This window comes from Aegilops tauschii, chromosome 6 (genome assembly GCF_002575655.3).
Source record: "Aegilops tauschii subsp. strangulata cultivar AL8/78 chromosome 6, Aet v6.0, whole genome shotgun sequence".
NCBI lineage: Eukaryota > Viridiplantae > Streptophyta > Magnoliopsida > Poales > Poaceae > Aegilops > Aegilops tauschii.
Window position 1 is genome coordinate 462,153,061 of NC_053040.3, and position 21,070 is coordinate 462,174,130.

A 21,070-nucleotide genomic window follows, 5' to 3' on the forward strand; every position below is an offset into this window, starting at 1 on the left:
TACTTGTGTTGAAGTTTGCAAGTTCCGTAGCATGCACGTATGGTAAACGTTATGTAACAAATTTGAAATATGAGGTGTTCTTTGAGTGTCCTCCTTATGAGTGGCGGTCGGGGACGAGCGATGGTCTTTTCCTACCAATCTATCCCCCTAGGAGCATGCGCGTAGTGCTTGGTTTTTGATGACTTGTAGATTTTTGCAATAAGTATGTGAGTTCTTTATGACTAATGTTGAGTCCATGGATTATACGCACCCTCACCTTTCCATCATTGCTAGCCTCTTCGGTATCGTGCATTGCCCTTTCTCACATTGAGAGTTGGTGCAAACTTCGCCGGTGCATCCAAAACCCATGATATGATACGCTCTTTCACACATAAACCTCCTTATATCTTCCTCAAAACAGCCACCATACCTACCTATTATGGCATTTCCATAGCCATTCCGAGATATATTGCCATGCAACTTTCCACCATTCCGTTCATCATGACACGTTCGTCATTGTCATATTGCTTAGCATGGTCATGTAGTTGACATAGTATTTGTGGAAAAGTCACCATTCATAATTCTTTCATACATGTCACTCTTGGTTCATTGCATATCCCGGTACACCGCCGGAGGCATTCATATAGAGTCATACTTTGTTCTAGTATCGAGTTGTAATCATTGAGTTGTAAATAAATAGAAGTGTGATGATCATCATTTTCTAGAGCATTGTCCCAAGTGAGGAAATAAGAAAAAGGAGAAAGGCCATAAAAAAAGGAAGAAGGCCCAAAAAAATGAGAGAAAAAGAGAGAAGGGACAATGTTACTATCCTTTTTACCACACTTGTGCTTCAAAGTAGCACCATAATCTTCATGATAGAGAGTCTCTTGTTTTGTCACTTTCATGTACTAGTGGGAATTTTTCATTATAGAACTTGGCTTGTATATTCCAACAATGGGCTTCCTTAAAGTGCCCTAGGTCTTCGTGAGCAAGCAAGTTGGATGCACACCCACTTAGTTTATTTTGTTGAGCTTTCATATATTTATAGCTCTAGTGCATCTGTTGCATGGCAATCCCTACTCCTTGCATTAACATCAATCGATGGGCATCTCCATAGCTCATTGATTAGCCTCGTTGATGTGAGACTTTCTCCCTTTTTGTCTTCTCCACATAACCCCCATCATTATATTCTATTCCACCCATAGTGCTATATCCATGGCTCACGCTCATATATTGCGTGAAAGTTGAAAAGGTTTGAGATTACTAAAGTATGAAACAATTGCTTGGCTTGTAATCGGGGTTGTGCATGATGAGAGCATTCTTGTGTGACAAAAATGGAGCATGACTAAACTATATGATTTTGTAGGGATGAACTTTCTTTGGCCATGTTATTTTGAGAGAACATAATTGCTTAGTTAGTATGCTTGAAGTATTATTATTTTTATGTCAATATTGAACTTTTATCTTGAATCTTTCAGATCTGAATATTCATACCACAATTAAGAAGAATTACATTGAAATCATGCCAAGTAGCATTCCACATCAAAAATTCTGTTTTTATCATTTACCTACTCGAGGACGAGCAAGAATTAAGCTTGGGGATGCTTGATACGTCTCCAACATATCTATAATTTTTGATTGCTCCATGCTATATCATATTCTGTTTTGGAAATTATTGGTCTTTATTATACACTTTTATATTATTTTCGGGACTAACCTATTAACCGGAGGCCCAACCCAGAATTGCTGTTTTTTTGCCTATTTCAGAGTTTCGCAGAAAAAGAATATTAAACGGATTCCAAACGGAATGAAACCTTCGGGAATGTGATTTTCGGAACGAACGTGATCCAGATGACTTGGACCCTACGTCAAGAAAGCTACCAGGAAGCCACGAGGTAGGGGGCGCGCCTACCCCCCCTGGGCGCGCCCTCCACCCTCGTGGGCCCCATGTTGCTCCTATATATACATACGTACCCCCAAACTACCAGATACGGAGCCAAAAACCTAATCCCACCGCTGCAACCTTCTGTACCCGTGAGATCCCATTTGGGGCCTTTTCCGGAGCTTCGCCGGAGGGAGCATCGATCACGGAGGGCTTCTACATCAACACCATAGCCTCTCCGATGATGTGTGAGTAGTTTACCTCAGACCTTCGGGTCCATAGTTATTAGCTAGATGGCTTCTTCTCTCTTTTTGGATGTCAATACAATGTTCTCCCTCTCTCTTGTGGAGATCTATTCGATGTAATCTTCTTTTGCGGTGTGTTTGTTGAGACCGATGAATTGTGGGTTTATGATCCAGTTTATCTATGAACAATATTTGATTCTTCTCCGAATTCTTTTATGTATGATTGGTTATCTTTGCAAGTCTCTTCGAATTATCAGTTTGGTTTGGCCTACTAGATTAATCTTTCTTGCAATGGGAGAAGTGCTTAGCTTTGGGTTCAATCTTGCGGTGTCCTTTCCCAGTGACAGTAGGGGCAGCAAGGCACGTATTGTATTGTTGCCATCGAGGATAACAAGATGGGGTTTATATCATATTGCATGAGTTTATCCCTCTACATCATGTCATCTTGCTTAAAGCGTTACTCTGTTCTTATGAACTTAATACTCTAGATGCATGCTGGATAGCGGTCGATGTGTGGAGTAATAGTAGTAGATGCAGGCAGGAGTCGGTCTACTTGTCTCGAACGTGATGCCTATATACATGATCATACCTAGATATTCTCATAACTATGCTCAATTCTGTCAATTGCTCAACAGTAATTTGTTCACCCACCGTAATACTTATGCTCTTGAGAGAAGCCACTAGTGAAACCTATGCCCCCCGGGTCTATTTTCCATCATATTAATCTTCCAACACTTAGTTATCTTTATTGCTTTCTATTTTACTTTGCTTCTTTATCATAAAAATACCAAAAATATTATCTTATCATATCTATCAGATATCACTCTCGTAAGTGACCGTGTAGGGATTGACAACCCCTTATTGCATTGGTTGCGAGAATTTATTTGTTTGTGTAGGTGCGAGGGACTCGTGCGTGGCCTCCTACTGGATTGATACCTTGGTTCTCAAAAACTGAGGGAAATACTTATGCTACTTTGCTGCATCACCCTTTCCTCTTGAAGGGAAAACCAACGCAGTGCTCAAGAGGTAGCAATGTCGGCGTGCAAATGTTCCTCTCGTTAGTGGCCATGGCCGTGGTGATGAGAGCAAGGGTTACCGACCGCTCAGACCACCTCGGCCATGACTGGGCCATCATGGTCATCATCATCATCTGCAATTTTGTATCCTTCTTTGCTTGGTCATGGGGCCCACTCGGGTGGCTCAGCCCGAGCAAGACCTTCCTGCTCGAGACGCGCTCAGCGGGGCAGAGCATCAGTGTCTGCACGAACCTACTCTTCACATTCGTCTTTGCGCAGGTCTTCCTCTCGATGCTCTGCCACCTCAAGTCCTTCATATTTGTGTTTTTTCTCCGTCCGTTTTGCCATCATGTCGCTCTTCGTCCTCTTATTCCTACCCGAAACAAAGAACATTCCCATCGAGGAGATGGCTGAAAGAGTGTGGAAACTACACTGGTTCTGGAAGCAATTTATGAATGATGGAGGTGACAACCACGTCATCAGCGAGGAGGAAACGCCATCGACGGTGTCATTATTTGATTCGTTTGTAGAATGAAGTAACATCAACCAGTGTAGCTTTATTTTGTAAACAAGTCAAAATCAAGATTTCGCAAATCTTGGGTCTTACCTGCAACACAAACATATCTTGGTGCTCCAGCCGTCTGCTCAGTTATGATCGATGATAGTCCATGGAGCGCAAATAGCGGGGAGTACCCCATAGCTTCTTCATTCTCACAGAAAGAAGTACCAGAGCTTGATGTTGCAGCGAAAAGGTCACATCAATGAATCAGAGTTTGTATAGGATTGGGATCTTTATGATTATTAGTTTTGCACTTATATATTAAAATACATTTCAAATACTGTATGGCATCATGTAACACTCAATTTCAGGAGCCCCTTAACAAAATAGGTGCTTCCACTAGATCACAGTGTTAGATATTCTATGCCCGCGGTTAATTGTCCATTTGTCCATAACATGTTGGATATACACTCAGGTGTGTATATGAAAGTAGGTTAACCCGACACTAATTTACTTCCACCATCCGAATTTATTAGCCTCTCTTCTATTTTAGGTCAAAATTTAACTAGCAAAATACAAGTGACATCACAAAGTTTATATTGTAAGATTCTTATTTGAAAGAAGTTTCCAATATATGCTACTATATTTTTACATATAACTTTTTATTAGTTAAATTTATGATCAAAATTTGACGGAAAGCTACGTAGAGGGAGTAGATTGAACCACATTTTCAAAATCACTTTTGGCTACCTCCATAAGAGAGGACAAAAGAAACTTCTGAATATATAAGCAAACTGTTTTGGCTGGTAGGTTTTTCACAGACTCATGGCATTTTCTTCAAGGACGCATAACAGTTACTGGAAAGAAAGAAATTTTGAGGCTAAAACGAGCAGAAATTGTCAATGTTTCATCTCGCGTTGCAACTACAACTGCCATAAAAATGCGGTCACATGTGATCCCCCTCCCATGGAACGGTTGTTAGTTAGTATTTTCGTATTTGTATTGCACTACGGGGAAAATAAATGAAGTCGAGTATGAGAAATACTCTGCGAAGACCAATATAACCTCGGCGAAGTGTAAGAACCAACCTGTGATTGAGATGGTTAGGTGCACACCCACCAAGGTTTAAGTCCTAGTGTTCGTATTTGTCCTGAATTTATTTCAGAATTTCCGATGGTATGGGTTCTCGTCGACTACGAGGCGCCTACGATGACTTCGTAAAATTCGAAGATGATATGTCGGCCCAGTCTCTCGAAGGTACTCATAGGAGGTAGGATATGCGTGGGTGAGTTCATAGAGATGATTATATGCGCGTATATATGAGCGCTTACGTATGTACTGTGTTTACAAAGAAATGTAAGCCGAGGCTTTTAGGTTGGCTTATTATTTTACCTGGTCCAATAGGTAAACCTAATGGAAATTGCTATGGACACCGGGTTGTGTTTTTTTTTTAAATACAGTACAGACGCAAGCGTTCATACATACGCGCATACACTCATCCCTATGAGCGCACACACGAACACCCTACCCTTATGAGTATCTTTGAAAGATTGAGTCGGCATATCATTTTAAGATTTACAAAGTCATCGTAGGCGCCTCATCGTCGACGGGAACGTCTCCTCTCATTGAAAGTGCATCACCGAAAATCCTTAAATAAATTCAAAAATAATGCGAACACCAGGACTTGAATCCTGATGGGCTAGAGATACCACTGTCTCTCTAATCATCCAAATATCCAATCACAAGTTGGTTCGCGACACTGGGCTGTGGTTGGGTGTCGTGCTCCCCGTGCCAGCCATCCGTGTCCAGCTGGGTTGGCCGGTAGGGAAGCCCTGCTCGATCTGAACTCGGAGTCGATCGGGCCTCACCGAAACCAACGTTATAAATAGCTATCACCCTCCGTCCGTCCATTGATCCATCCAACACCTTCGCTCCGCTCGCAACTCACGACGACGACGACATCAACAAGCTCCGTCCCCGCTTTGGCATCCATCGCTCGCCGCCGTCAAGAGAGGTCTCCCGTCTCCCTCGAGAGCAACGAGACCGCTGCGCACTTTGATCCTGGACGATGAAGCTCGTCGGAAAAAGCGGCAAAAGCCTCGCCCGCGACGGGCCCGGCTCCGTCAAGCTGCTGCCGGAGGTGGATGACGACCTGTGGGACGCGTACAACCTCATCGCCGCCGGCGACGCCGTCGAGGCCGTCACGGTCCGGAAGATCACCAAGTCCTGGGGCCGCACCTCGGAGCGCGTCAAGCTGACGCTGGAGATCGCGGTCGAGTCCACGGATTACGACAAGGAAGGGTCCGTCCTGCGCGTCCGCGGCAAGAACCTCTCCAAGAACGAGCACGTCCAGATCGGCCAGTACCACACCCTGGAGATCGAGCTGCGGAGGCCCTTCCTCCTCCGCAAGGAGGCCTGGGACTGGCCGGCGCTCGACACCATCCGCAAATCCTGCGACGAGACCGGGGCCAACGCCGACCTCGCCGTGCTCCTCATGCAGGAAGGGCTCGCCCACCTGTTTCTCGTCGGGAGGAGCGTCACGGCCACCAGAGCCCGCGTCGAGGTGCCCATCCCCAGGAAGCACGGCTCCGGCGCCGTCGCCGCGTACGACACCGCCCTCAAGGACTTCTTCCACCGCGTCCTGGACGCCTTCGTCAAGCACGTCGACTTTGACCTCGTCCAGTGCGTGGTGATCGCGAGCCCGGGCTTCACCAAGGACCAGTTCCGCGACTACATGCTCCTCGAGGCCGCGCGGCGAGGGGAGCTGCGAGCCATCACGGAGCACAAGGCGCGCATCGTGCTCGCGCCCGCTCCCTCGGGTTACCCGCACAGCCTCAAGGACGTCCTGGCCACCCCGGGCGTGATGTCGCTGATAAAGGACACGAGGGCGGCACAAGAGGTACCGGCATTGCAGGAGTTCTTCGCCATGATCACCAAGGACTCGGCGCGGGCTTGCTACGGGCCCAAGCACGTCGAGGTCGCGCATGAACGTTTGGCCATCCAGACTCTCCTGCTCACGGACACTTGGTTCCGGAACCCCGACGTTGCTGCTAGGCGCAACTGCGTCGATTTGGCCGAATAGGTGAAGAAGATCGGTGGCAATGTGCGCGTCCTTTCTTCCATGCATGTCTCCGGCAATCAGCTGGAGCAGCTCACGGGGATAGCTGCTGTTCTTCGTTTTCCCATGCCTGATTTGGACGACATCGAGATGTGATAATTAGGGTCTCTGCTTATTGTTCTTCTACTAGGAACTGGATTCCCTAGGAACTATCGTTTTAGATGTCTCGAATACACAACTTTGATCACTTATTTTTTATTTCTACTATATCATGTTTATTTATATAACCAAGCAAAGTTTATAAATTACTGTGGAGGTGATATTTTCGAAAGATAAACCTAGTGATCACATTTCAAATACTTTGGAGTTCAGTGACCAAAGTGAATATATAGTTCAAGTCGACCACCAATGTAATTCAGTCCATAAGAAACATCTAGCCTAAGGAAAGGCAAGATGCCACAAGGGCGGAAAATCCAATTTAGCATCTACTAGCACACATGCCCGTGGGTTGCAACGGGATGATAAAATTACATGCCTCTAGCTTAATATAAGAATGGATTAAGACCCCCCATGTCTGTATTCTCTAGTTCAACATGACACCCTTTAATTAGAGCCAAACCAATATATTCTTTTTTTATTGGCACGTGCCCATAATTGGTTTTAATTATAATTAACCAGCATATTCTCTTTTATTGGCGCATGGAAGCTACCACTGTCAATAATTTATGGTGTTCCTTATTCTGAATAAGCTGACTTAGCTTGATGCGCCGGATGCGGAGCAGGCCCAGTATGGGAGTGATCGAACACACGACCTCAAAGACCCGACCGCATGTTGCTAGCCACTCAAACAAATGCGTTCTGCTAACCAATGGTTAGCGTGAATATTAAAGAATCTAATGCAACGTCGGATTTGAAACTTTTTTTGAACTTTTCAAATACTAATAACTATGAAATGCCAAATATACTTGGCAACGTGAACAATTTTCCAAATTATGATTTTTTAAATTCCACACATTTAAAAAAGATGAACAAAAAATTTGAACAGAATATTTGTTGAAATTCACAAACATTTCTTAAAAGCATGAACGTTTTATAAATATATGATTTTTTTAAGTTGTGAACAATTTTGGGAAACGGGAACATGTTTTGAACATATGGAAGAAATTTAGAAAATGTGTCTTTTAATGCAAAAATTATTTTCAATTTTTGAACATATCACTAAAACAAGAATATGTTTAAAATTTGTAACATTTGTAAATCTTGATTTTTTTTTGGAAAAACCCAAACATTTTTCAAAAAATGGAAATAATTTGTAAAATTCTGAAAAAAAATCAGAATAACAAAAATTTAAAATTTCAAACATTTCGAAATAGGAATGCAGTTTTGGAATTCATAACATGAACTACCGAATATACTTGGCAACGTGAACAATTTTCCAAATTATGAACAGTTCTTTGAAAATTCCATACATTTTTGGACAACGCAAGAACAAAATTTGAACAGAACATTTCCTGAAATTCACATACATTTCTTAAATACACGAACCTTCTTATAAAAATATGAATATTTTTACGTTGTGAACAATTTTTTTAAATGGGAACATGTGTTAAACATGCAGAAGAATTTCAGAAAATGTGTTTCTTTAATGCAAACATTCTTTTCAATTTTTAAACCTATCACTAAAACAAGAATATTTTCCGAATTTGGAACATTTTTTAAATGCATTTTCTTAAATCTTGAAAGTTTTCAAAAAATACGAACATTTTACTAAAAATGGGAATATTTTTAAAATTTTAAACATATTTTGGCACGACAAAAATCCAAACATTTTTTAGAATAGGAACACATTTTTGTAATTTTGTAACTTTTTACAAATTGTGAATAAAAATTGAAACTACAATTTTTGTTTGAAAATTGTGAATTTCATCAAGACTTTTAAAATATACTTGCACTCGGCAAAATAAAAACAAACAGGAAATACAAAGAGAAAGAAACAGATTTTGTTTTTGAAACAGAACACAAATAAAAATGGGCCGCCGTGTCTTGGTCGCCCTGTGCGTAGCTGAAACTATTTGCCGCATAGAGTGTGAAAGAGGATTTTTTATTGCTGCTTGGGAAGGAAAAAAGGGCTGACTTTACTGGGCCATACGGCGCGCAGCCCACGTACGAAATTCTCCACAAATCATTTTTCCTTTGCTAACAGACGGAGTACGAAAGTTTAGTACCACCTCGGATAGAAACAAAAAATCTTTTAGCGGTGAACGGATGAAAAAAACGGAGAAACGCACCTTGCTTTATTAGTAGGTATAGACTAGTTGTCTATGCAACCCATATTCTCCTCTATTTTCACTTTTTTTTTAGTTTGTAGAAACTGAGAAATTACAAGTCATGATGCCATAATGTGAATCTGTTCAAATTCATAACAAGATATGACTTCATGTGAACTGTACAAAACAAAGATAAAAGTATATCATATCATCAGAATGGACTCGCTCTGGTGAATGATGTAAGAATTTGGATACGTACCTCATATATAGCAAGCATCCAAAAGGAAAAAAAAACAAAGGACGTAAGAAATCAACTGTTATCTGAAACTGAAGGAGTATCTACACAGGTGCTCTCCAGTGATCTACACATTCAGTCTCATTTTACCAAAATAAACCATACTATTGTCTATCCCTAAGTAAAAGGGAAATGATTAGCTTCAACCGACTGATGTTTCATCGCCCATCCGCCTCCTCACGCTTGCGACGCGTGTCCCTGTGGGACCGGCTCCTTCTTATCCTCACACCAACGACCACGCTTCCCATTCCCGAAGCATCTCGCTGAAATGGTTTTACCTTTTGTCCACCCCGTCTTCTTCCATCTCCCCCAATCTCTCTCCTGTGAGCCCACGCTGCTCATCCATTTCTCTCATCTCCCCCTTGGTTACACGGGACAAGTCTGGCAAGACTCAGATCAACGGTAGTCGGCTGCCTCACGCATGGGACATGCCTCGTCGGCCGGATCCATGGCATGCCTACTTCAAGGTTCCGACGTTGTATGCTAGGCCCCAGATGGTACATGCGTGTGTCGGGTTTGGATGAAATTCACGCCATGATACTACAAGTGCTTTAGGCAAACTTTTCGCAACAAAGATCTTGTTGCAGAAATACAGAAAGAGGTTGTAGATGTTGTTGTAATTTTTGCAACAAGGGTCTTGTTGCAGGAATACAAAGATTTTTTTTTTGCAATAATGATCTTGTTGCAGGAATGCAGAGATGAGGTCGGAGATGTTGTTCCAATTTTTGCAACAAGGATCTTGTTGCAGGAATCTGGAGAAGAGTCTGGAGATGTTTTTGCAATTTTTGTAACATAAGTCGTGTTGCAGAAATACATAGAAGAAGCCGGAGATGGTTTTGCAACAAAGATTCTGTTGCAACCAACGTAGCTTTGCAACAAGCGTCTCGTTGCAGAAAATAAAGAGGAACAATCGGATGGCTCGTGGCATATAATCGGATAGCTCACGATCCGGCCGATTTTTAAAAAAAATCAGCCGACGGACGCGTAGCATGACCTAAGTAAAAACATGCAATAATCTAGGGTCAAACTGTAGTGCCTTTTTTCTTCACAACAAAATAAAATCATACTGTACTACGCTAGTGTGTTTCTCATGGTTATGAATGACTTCTTCGGCCGAATATCCTACATGCTGCAAAATCCTGCAACGACTCGGCCAAGGAACACCTTGCCATCCTTGCTAATCTCACCCTTCTGCTTCCTTCGCCACTGCCCTTGTGGTCAGTTTGTGGGTAGAATGTGAAATATCCTCTCATAGAAAAACAATGTACATATCGCACCCACGAGAACTTCGCGGATGTTGTGATTGTACATTCCCACGAGGAAGATCCACTGATCTGCTAAGTGGAGACCAAGGTGCTCAGTGACAGCAACTAGATGAGAGCTGGAGTTACCCTTCAAAAAACAAAATGAACAGAAGCTCTATCAGATGAAAAAAAACACAATGCATCTTTTTTTTTACGGGGTAAAACACAGTGCATCTGAAGTGGCTGATTATGTACTACTCCCTCCATTCCTAAATATTTGTCTTTCTAGAGATTTCAACAAATAATTACATACGGAGCAAAATGAGTGAATCTACACTCTAAAATATGTCTATATACATCCGTATGTGGTATTTCATTTGAAATCTCTAAAAGACAAATATTTAGGAACGGAGGGAGTAGTTGAACTCGTAAGAAATCAGGGGTCGTAGTAGTTTCAGTAGGCCACCGGAAAACTTCCGTACTTTTGTCAAATTTGTGTTTTTTCTTTTTTCAAGGTCCCGTAATTTTTTCAAAAAGAAACATACTTCTTTCAAATCAGTAAACTATTTTGAAACTTCCGTACTTTTGTCAAATTCGTGTATTTTTAATTTGCATACTTTTTTTCAAATCCGCGTATTTTTCCCAAGTTTGTGTAATTTTATAAAATCCAAGTGTGTTTTTCAAATCCATGAACTGTTTTTGAAATTTGCGTACTTGTTTTGAAATGTGTATTTTTTTCACATCCGTGTTCCTTTTCCAATCCAGGAACTTTGTTTGAAATTCACGTACTTGTTTCAAGTTGACATATTTTTTTAAAATCCACATATTTTTGCGTAAAAAATATCCAAATCCACGTACTTTTCTCAAGTTAGCATAAATTTTCAAATTCATGAACTCTTTCCATAAAATGTACGTGAATATGAAAAAGTACGTCAATTTTTAAAAATTACATGAATTTGAAAAAACTACATGAACTTTCAAAAGGTACGCAGATTTGAAAAAAGTACATGAACTTGGAAAAAGTACGCGGATTTGAAAAAATGCACAAATTTTTAAAAAGTTCACGCATTTGAAAAAGTACCAGAATTTGAAATCATTACGCGGACTTAAAAAAAAGTACGCGAATTTGAGTTGGCATGGTCAAAACCGGGGTGGGACAGCATCAAAACCGGTAAAAACTGTGACCAGAGATGAATCTTGTCCGGTTTTAGAAGTTAAGGATGCAAATTGTCCGGTTTTGAAGTTAAGGGATCAAATTTAGACTCCGCCAAAAGTTGAGGGACGAAAAGTATACTTTTTCTCAAAACTTGACGATCCAAACTTTAAACAAAATGAAAATGTTGCCATGTCTATCTGTTCTATTCTATTCTATCGATTTCTGAAGATCTGAATAATAAAGAGAAAAACCATTCCTGATACATAACGATCCAAACTTTAAACAAATGAAAATGTTGTGTTTTACCAAAATCTCAACAGTTTGAACAATTCAGATTCACTGGCTTCGTTCCGATTCACAGGTGGAAAAACTGAGATGATAGTGTTTTTTCACTAATGAACAACACACTACTTTTTCGAAAAGGGGCGCTTTATTACTTAAAAGATTTAAGCATTACACCCGGCCTCTGCATAGTTAAGATGCACACAGCCAAACAATATCCTCTCGTTCAGAAAAAAGGCGAAATACAAGGAAAACATGCAGTATCCGTATAACGCCTAAAGCGGAGGGAGGCTAATCCTAAGATCATGCAGCCACCCATGTTGGGTAAAAGTATCCCTCACCGTAGCCTCCAATCGTGTACACACCTCCATAAACAGGTCTCGATTCTCCACACGAGGACCATAAACGAAGAGTCCCGGTACATCTGTAGATAACCTGCATAAGAGAAGTACTTTTATCGTTAAAAACCTTATCATTTCTATAGAGCCAAAGCGACCAAATAACGGCAAGCGCTCCCACTCTGAGAAGGGTTCTAAACCTGTGATCAATCCCATGTAGCCAGTTGCCAAATACATTAGCAAACACTACAAGGAGGATACAAGCCAGAAGCTATTTGGATGACTGACCATATAAAACGAGCCAATTTGCATTGAAAGAATAAATGTTTTATTGTCTCATCATGGTGACAAAAGACACATTGCGGACTTCCATGCCAATTCCTCTTAATAAGGTTATCTTTAGTAAGAATAACTCCACGACGAAGATACCATGCGAAGATTTTATTCTTAAGCGATATCTTCATCTTCCAGATCTTCTTGTTATTATCAACTGGCACATCAGACTGGATTAACGCTCTATACATAGACTCTACTAAGAACTGTCCATTCCCATGTAGGTTCCATCGGAATACATCAGACCCATGTGACAATTGCACTGTGGACAATCGCTGGAGCAGGATGTTCCACGATTGTAGTCTGGGTCCAAATAAATCCCTTCTGAATGTCACATTTGGCAGAAATGATTCCATTACCGTGGGGATAGTATCACCCTTGTGACGTACAATGTTGTATAGAGCCGGATATTGTTCCCGGAGAGTGGCATTTCCTAGCCACTTATCCTCCCAGAATCTAATTTTCGAGCCATCCTTAATCGAGAAAGATCCATAGCAAAAGAAATATTTCTTCGTAGCTATTAGACCCGCCCAAAAGTGAGAATCCCCAGGCTTCCAATATACTTGGGATACTGCCTTGGAGCCCACATATTTCCGTCTGAGGAGGGTTTGCCATACACCATCTTCCGTCAGTAATTTAAATAACCATTTACCGAGTAGGGACCTATTCTTAACCTCAAGGTCATGAATGCCCAACCCGCCTTGGTCTTTGGGACGGCAAACCACACTCCATTTAGCCAATCGATATTTCTTTTTCTCGCTATCTCCTTGCCAAAAGAATCTTGATCAGAAATAATCCAATATATGTAAAACTCCTTTTGGCAACTGGAAGAAGGAGATCATATATAGTACCATATTAATTAGTATTGAATTTATTAGGACCAATTTTCCTCCTAGAGACAGCAGCTTACCTTTCCAACTGCTAAGTCTTTTTGGCAGCCTCTCCTCGACGTGTTTCCATTCAGCATTTGTGAGTCTCCGATAATGTATCGGTATCCCCAAATATGTGATCGGAAACTAGCCCAACCCACATCCGAACAGTTCGGCGTACAGGTGAGCCTCGTCTTGGGCCTCGCCAAAGCAAAACAATTCACTTTTATGAAAATTGATCTTAAGACCTGAGAGTTGCTCGAATGCTGATAAAATTAATTTCAGATTTCTCGCTTTCTCGAGGTCATGATCCATGAAGAGAATTGTATCGTCGGCATACTGAAGTATGGAGAGGCCACCATCAACTAGATGATTTACTACCCCATCAATTTGTCCATCAGCCTTGGCACGCTCAATCATGACTGCTAGCATATCCGCCACTATATTGAATAGCATGGGCGATATCGAGTCACCTTGTCACAATCCCTTCTTCGTTTGAAAATAGTGGCCAAGGTCATCATTGACCTTAATGGCAACACTGCCTGCTGAAACAAAGCTATGGATCATTGCGCACCACTCTGCAGAAACTCCTTTCATTCTAAGAGTCTGTTGAAGAAAGGGCCATTTGACTTTGTCATAAGCCTTTTCAAAGTAAGTACGACCCCATTCAACTTTTTCGATGTAATTCATGGACAGTTTCATGAAGGATAACAACTCCGTTTAGGATGTGTCTACCTTGCATAAAAGCTGTCTGTGAAGGACGAACCACATGTTCAGCAACCGAATTCAGCCTAATAGTTGCAACCTTCATGAATATTTTAAAACTAACATTAAGGAGGCAAATAGGTCTATATTGTTGTATCCTTTCAGCCTCATTAACCTTAGGTAATAAAATAATCTCACCGAAGTTTAAGCGAAACAAATCTAGTTGGCCAACATGTAGATAGCTAAACAAGAGGAGGAGATCCGGTTTGATGACTTCCCAGAAGTTCTGATAGAACTCTGCGGGAAAACCATCCGGACACGGGGCTTTGTTGTGCTCCATTAGGAAAACTTCCTTTCTAACTTCCTCCTCAGAGTATGGTGCTGTTAGAAGGTTGTTTTCCTCATCAGAGACCTGAGGGATGTCATCTGTTCGAGACTCATCCATCGAGAAATTTCCTTCCTCTGGGGCTCCGAACAAATTTTTATAATAATTAGTGATATAAGATTTAAGTTGCTCATGTCCCTCAATTGTGCCCTCATCCTGTTGAAGTGAATGAATAAGTTTCTTCCGGTGTCTGCCATTGGCGACGCCATGGAAATATCTAGTATTCGAATCACCTTTCAGGATAAATTGAGAGTTAGAGTGTTGGTATCATTTGAGTTCCTCTTCACGCAGCATGCTAGCTATCTGTGCATTCGGTTGACTCTTGATCTCGATTTCATGCTCAGATAATGGTCTAACCTCTGCCAAAACTTCTAATTCATCAATGATAGATGAAAGACGAAGCTTCTCCTTTTTGAGGATACCCACTGTATGCCTAGCCCAACCACCAAGGAATTTACGTAATGCACGCATTTTGTTATTCCATTTGTGTATTGGGGTATGCCCGGCCACCGGCTTCTCCCATACCTTCTTGACCATGTCATGGAAGCCATCCCGGAGCAACCAACCAAGTTCGAACTTGAACTTGCGTCTATGTTGTGGTCGTGGCAAACCAGTAGTTAGGAGAATTGGTGCGTGGTTTGATATGGCCTCGATACGAGGTAGAGCACGAACAGACACCATAGGAAATTTAGATTCTCAGTCGGTATCCATTAAAACGCGATCTAGTTTCTCATATGTCGGTTCCGGAAACCTCTCGCAGATCGAGACTGTCAATGACAGCGTTGAAAAGGAAAGGCCAATGATTATCAAACCTACCACGGCTTTTCTCATTTGGAAAACGAAGCAAATTGAAATCCCCTCCTATAAGAATGGGGTAGGGATTATCTTTTGCCAGATTAACCAATTCACGGAGAAAATCAGTCTTGAGTTCATCCTGGGCTGCCCCATACACGGCGACGAGGGTCCATGTGAAGTTGTCGGCCTTGTTGCGAATATGGAGTTTAACGTGAAACTCACCATCCGAACTAGCCAAAACATCCATAGTCCCCGTGTTTACGCCAAGTAAGATGCCCCCAGAACGACCTCTAGGCGGTCGTGAAACCCAAGTGTATTCTATCCCGCCAGAAAGATGGTTAAGCAGACTTACTGAGAAGTCACGTCTCCCCGTTTCAGAGATAGCCAAAAAATCTAAATTGTATTCCCTATTACACTCCGTAATGAATAAATGCTTAGCCAAGTCACGAAGACCTCTGCTGTTAAAAAACATTCCATTCATGGGGAAACAATAGGAGATTTAGAAAATTTCGCCCTCCTATGGGACTTACTAACTTTTTTCGAACGTGCGACCTTTGATTTACGTCCGGAGGCTGTAAGCTCAATCAAAGAACTAAGCCCAGGTTCATCTAGACCCACGTCCAAAACCGCTCCAACTAAATGAGAGAGTAGCTGACCATCTGATGTGGCATGCAGCTCCTCCTCGTCAGTAGGAGAGGCAAAAGACTTGCTAGAAACATGTGGAACAACTTTTAATCGATCATATTCCAAATGTTTCAGAGCCTTTGTCGAAATAGAAATATCCTTCACATTCTTTCCCAGACTAATACCCACATTATTCAACTTAGAAACGATGCTAGTATTGGAAAAAGCTAAAAAGGATTTGGGTGGCGACGTAGTACCTTGGTGATCGAGGTTCTGCGTTGCTTTACGCCGCATAGCCTTGGCCAAGGAGTCATCATCTGTGACCGAAGTACCATCGTCGGCAACCGTATGCCGACTACTCCGGCGTGAAGGTGTCACCCCCCTCGATGGTGGAGGCGCCAGCTCTACTGACGGTGGAGGGGATGATGATGGAGAAGCAACCCCCTCCCCGATAGTCTCAACAGCAGGATGGAGCGACGAGGTCACCATCTCACGTGTGTCAGGCACCGGACCAGACGTACCAGCGGACGCGGGAAGGGTGGACGTGGCCAGCTCTACCTGCGGCTGGGGCCGAAGCGCAGCCACGGATGCATGCATGCAAGCCTGCACACCCACGGCCGGCCCCTTCAGGACCATGTCCATGCATGCATGCCTGCACACCCACGGCCAGCTTTCTGGATCACGTCCATGAATGCATGTGTGTACACCAGTGGTCGGCCCTTCACGACCACCCCCAGCTGGGGCCAGCGTGCACAGCTCGACCCGAGCAGGTAGCTGGGCGGCCACCTCCAGCACAGCTGGTGGCCGGTGCTTCGAAGCCTCATCCAGGCGCCCAGCCGTGCCGTCGCTGCCCTGCACCGTCATGGAAACAGCCGGCTGCTTCGCTGTCGTCAGTGTTTGCGACGACGGCTGCAACACCTCCCGACCTGCAGGCTGCTTGTGCTTGGAAGATGAGTCCGGGCGCCCCGCCGAGCCGCCGGTGGCCGGCACCGACTTGAGTACCGCGGGATGCGACGCTGCCGTATGAGTTGGTGACGACGGCTGTGATGCAAACTCGACCCGTGGCGTGGACTGTTCAAGACAACCACCTAACGTGGAGTTGGCTCTAAGATGGGCGGCAAGTTCCATGCCTCTCGGTGTCTGTGGTGAAGAGTTGAACGGAGTGACCGCAATAATCATAGGGCCGCCTTCCGGTGCACCACCAAGGCCAGGACTCGCGAGTTCCCGGCGCTGCAGTTGAGGCACCTGAATGTGTGTCGCTGGGGCAGAACTAGAGGACGAATTGATGGATGGATTCCCGTTGTGTTCCGAGGTGTCCATCTCGTCGTCTTTCTCCTTCGCACCACTACCATCGTCAGCATCATCACCCTTGCGTTCCCCATACGGTGCCAAGTGATCTTTCACCACACAATCTGGCAACTGTGCAAAGTAAGTCTCCTCTGCAACAACACACTACTAGCGGATACCATTGCCACAGCCTCAAGTTTTGGGTAATATTCAACGGCCACTATATGAATTACCACATTTCTCACCGTACTAGACGGGCAGTCATTAATTAGAATCTATAGGTTTTGATCTGATAAAGCTCAATCCCGCTCTCAATCCTTATGTCTAGTGCAAATTTTCGATGTTGAACTTGATTAATTACTACGTGTAGTCGCAGAAGCCGTAGCTGCACTTCTTGTTGCACTGGTTAGAGCAGGTGCCACAGTTCTTGTCGGAGAGAAGATCCACACAGCGTCCACCGCAGCATGTCCGGCCGTGCTTGCACGCTTTGTTGCAGCCGCCGCAGTGTTGTCCACACACTGGCCGCTGCACACGCCGTCCCGGCAGCGAGGCATGCTTCAGCCGACTTCTTGGAGCAATCACATGCTGGTAGGGGAGGGTGAACGGTGCCGTCAACAAGCAGGAAACGGCTCCTCCTTGCCATGGGACGAGGGCTTGCGCTGGTGCCGGCCATGGCTGGGACAAGGGCACTGGAAGTGGCCAGCACCATGATGAGGAGAAGCAGCGCGGCGCTCGCCATTGTGGAGACAAGGAGAAGTAATGCAAGTGTTTGGCTTATTGGCTCGTGGCTCTTAATTAAGGGAGCTCAACTGCTCAAGGATGTGTTTGTGCGTGGAGGAATGCCTCTCAAGGCTGAAGCATCACGCTTTATATAGAAGAGAGAATGGGAAGGAAGTCAGCGGGTTAGCTCTGCTCTCTTGGGTTGACTTTTGATGGAAATTCGACTTCAAGACACGCCAAGAAGCTGCTTTTGTCCGGAGCAAAAATGATAGTAGAAAATAAACGAAACACTTCAGGTACACCGTTTGTACCGAGTGTGGAGGTTTCAGAATGATTAAATTAAAGGTTGATCAATCAATACTCCACGTACTTATTAAGCAACCAGTTCACAAGAATAGCCAAGAACAGAGAATGGCTGTGAAATTGTCGCAGGACTAAGTGTAAGCAAAGTAAGCTAAGCTCCACCAAAGCACTAATTCCGCATAACTAACACACGGGATGCAATGAACCACACATAACTAATACAAGGCTTAAAAAAAGTTAACCCACGGGGGTGATCTCGCGCCGCCGCCCCTCGTCGTCACCACGTTCCTCCTTTCCTCGCCGCTGCCAGAGGCTAGCGCCGGGCAGGCCCTGGGCGCAGCCAAGGAAGGTGGCGGCGGGGAGCTTCTCGCGCTCGGGCAGGCGCATGGATCGGATCCGCCAGATCCGTCCGGCCCGGGCCTAGGGTTTGAGGCGGCGGCCTCTGCTGGTGAGGGTGGCGTCGTCCGGGCGGCGGGCGGCGGGCGGCACTCGCCGGAGTTGTGGACCGCGTCTTCTCAGCCGCGCGGGCGGCGAGTTGGCGGTGGATGCGGGCGCCACGTGGAGGGCTCCCCTGCTGCTCTCCTTTGCCAGAGAAGACGGCGCCCCCGTGCTGCTGCTTCCTCCTCGTCAATCCGGCCGGATCCGTTGGCGGACTACGCGGATGTGGCGTGGGATCTCTGGATCGGAGTAATTTTTTGGCCGGCTGCAGAGGCCACGACGCCGGCGGCGCCCCAGGCGCCGTTTCCTTCTTGAAGGCGGCTTCGAGATCCAGCTCCCTCCCCCTCGCCCTCCCCCTGCACCCGGGTGAAAACCTACAACTTTGGTTGGGCGGCGGCGGTGCCCGGCTCCGTCACCTTCTTGAAGGCGCCGCTTTGGGTCCGCGGGGAGGTGGGACAGCTACAGCGCGTTCTTGGCGTTCCTGATGGCGGCGGTTCCCTTTAGTGGTGTCGTTTCGCCATGGCGGTCGGCTGTCCGGCTCTCGTGGTGATTGTGGTGCCCAACTCTTCGCCGTGTCTTCCTGGGGTGCTCCCGTCCCGTTCAGAGAGGCTGGAGGTGGAGCGGCTTCATCTTGCACGGAGCTTCGGTGGAGATGTCAAGTCATGCCTGACCGACAGGTGCTACGCTTTGTCATGCCTGGTCGGCAGGTGCTACGCACGACAGATCTTCCAAAGACTTCAAGCTGTGTTGGCTGGTGGTACTTGGCAGCATGGTGCTGAGGTGTATCAGTGGCGACCGCGACGTCCTCAGATGTTTGCGCGCAGGGAGGAGGTGCCGTTGGGCGCCGTGGTGGCGTCGACGATAGCTGGACCGAGCAAGGTTGATGCATTAGTACAGTTCTGAAGATGGAGCGGTGGAAGTTGGTGGCGGCGGCCTCTGAGTGCACGCCGGACCGGTGAGACCCATGCCCGGCAGGCGTCCTGGATGGGATCTCAGGTCTTAGATGTTAGGTTTGGCTGCGATGCCTGTTTGGTATTAGGCCCAGGCTATCTGCGCCCCTTCATCAACTGGATAGAGTGGCTTAGACGGCGGCTTTAGTCTTACTGTTGTATTACTTTGTAAGGTCTTGTGAGAATAATTAATAAAGGGGCCGTATGCATCGCCCAAATGCAGAGGCCGGGGGTCATCCTCCTTTTCTAAAAAAAAAAAACGAATGCATGGGGCGGTGGCTTTACATGCTACACCCTCAAACTGTGCACAACGGCAAGACCATCAAATCATCCTCTAGCAATGGCTGCAGATTTGCATTTGCAGCATAGCCCAAGGCACAAATGAGAATCGCGTGAGTATTGTGAGGGAGATTAAATCATGTTCTCAAGCTTTCACATAAACATGTTTCGTCCATGAAGGAAGGAAGTCGAACACCGAAGCCCACAATCTAACTCGTTATGCTCTAACTTTGGAATAAGGTCATCATATTTGGCCTCTTATTCCTCATGATGTAATTATGATTCCCACAAACATTATGATGAATCAATAAAACAAGTGGATTTTTCTTTAAAAAAAATCATGAGGTGCCTAAACCCTTCATGAGGGTTGCTCTTACCACAGTGGAGCTAGTTGGTCATTTGGGTCGCAGCAAGGGCCTCCTAGTCGGCTCTTTGGTGTGTGTCATGGATTTTTGTGCTCTATTTTTCTTGTGTCCCCTAGAGTTGGATTTGGAGCTGTTGTGGTGTCGCTTGTGCAGTGACAATGACATTGTAGAGGACATGTGGTTGATCGGATCAACGCAATTTTTGCTATTCCTTCCAAGCTCGTCATCAAAATCAAAACTACATGTCGCTGGCACATGGTCGGGTACGTGGACTGGCGTGCGTGGGCTTGCTGCGTCTGCAGTGAAGAGTTTCGCCGGTGCTCATCGATCGTGATTTCGAAGCAATTGGACCATTTCACAGTGGGTGATGACAATGACGTTTGTGGCATCTCCTTTGAGGTTTCTTCTTTCGATGTGTCAAGTTTGTGGTGTCGTGCTCATGCCGGTTTGTGGTGCCTTGGGTCTAGCTTGGAAAGATCGTGTGCTATTTAATTTTTCCTTTTGCCATGTTTTTTGTAATTAACTGAGAAATATTCTTCTTAATTATATAGGAAAAAATTCCTTATTTTGGAAGAAAAACTTAGTTATCACATTTCAAATACTTTGAAATTCAGTGACAAAAGTGAATATATACAACTCAAGTCAACCACCGATGTAATTTAGGCCATAAGAACTCTCTAAACTGTGCTGAATTAGTAGGTATAGTGAAGCCTAGCCTTTGTGCATCTTGCATTAGGACATTAGGGCCTTAAAGTT

The 21,070-nt window shown here is 44.6% G+C and overlaps 1 pseudogene; it reads left to right on the top strand.

Moving 5' to 3' along the window:
• The first annotated feature begins 5,501 nt into the window (after nt 1-5,501).
• LOC109769017 (protein PELOTA 1-like) lies at nt 5,502-7,143 on the top strand (annotated as a pseudogene).
• Nucleotides 7,144-21,070: the final 13,927 nt, after the last annotated feature.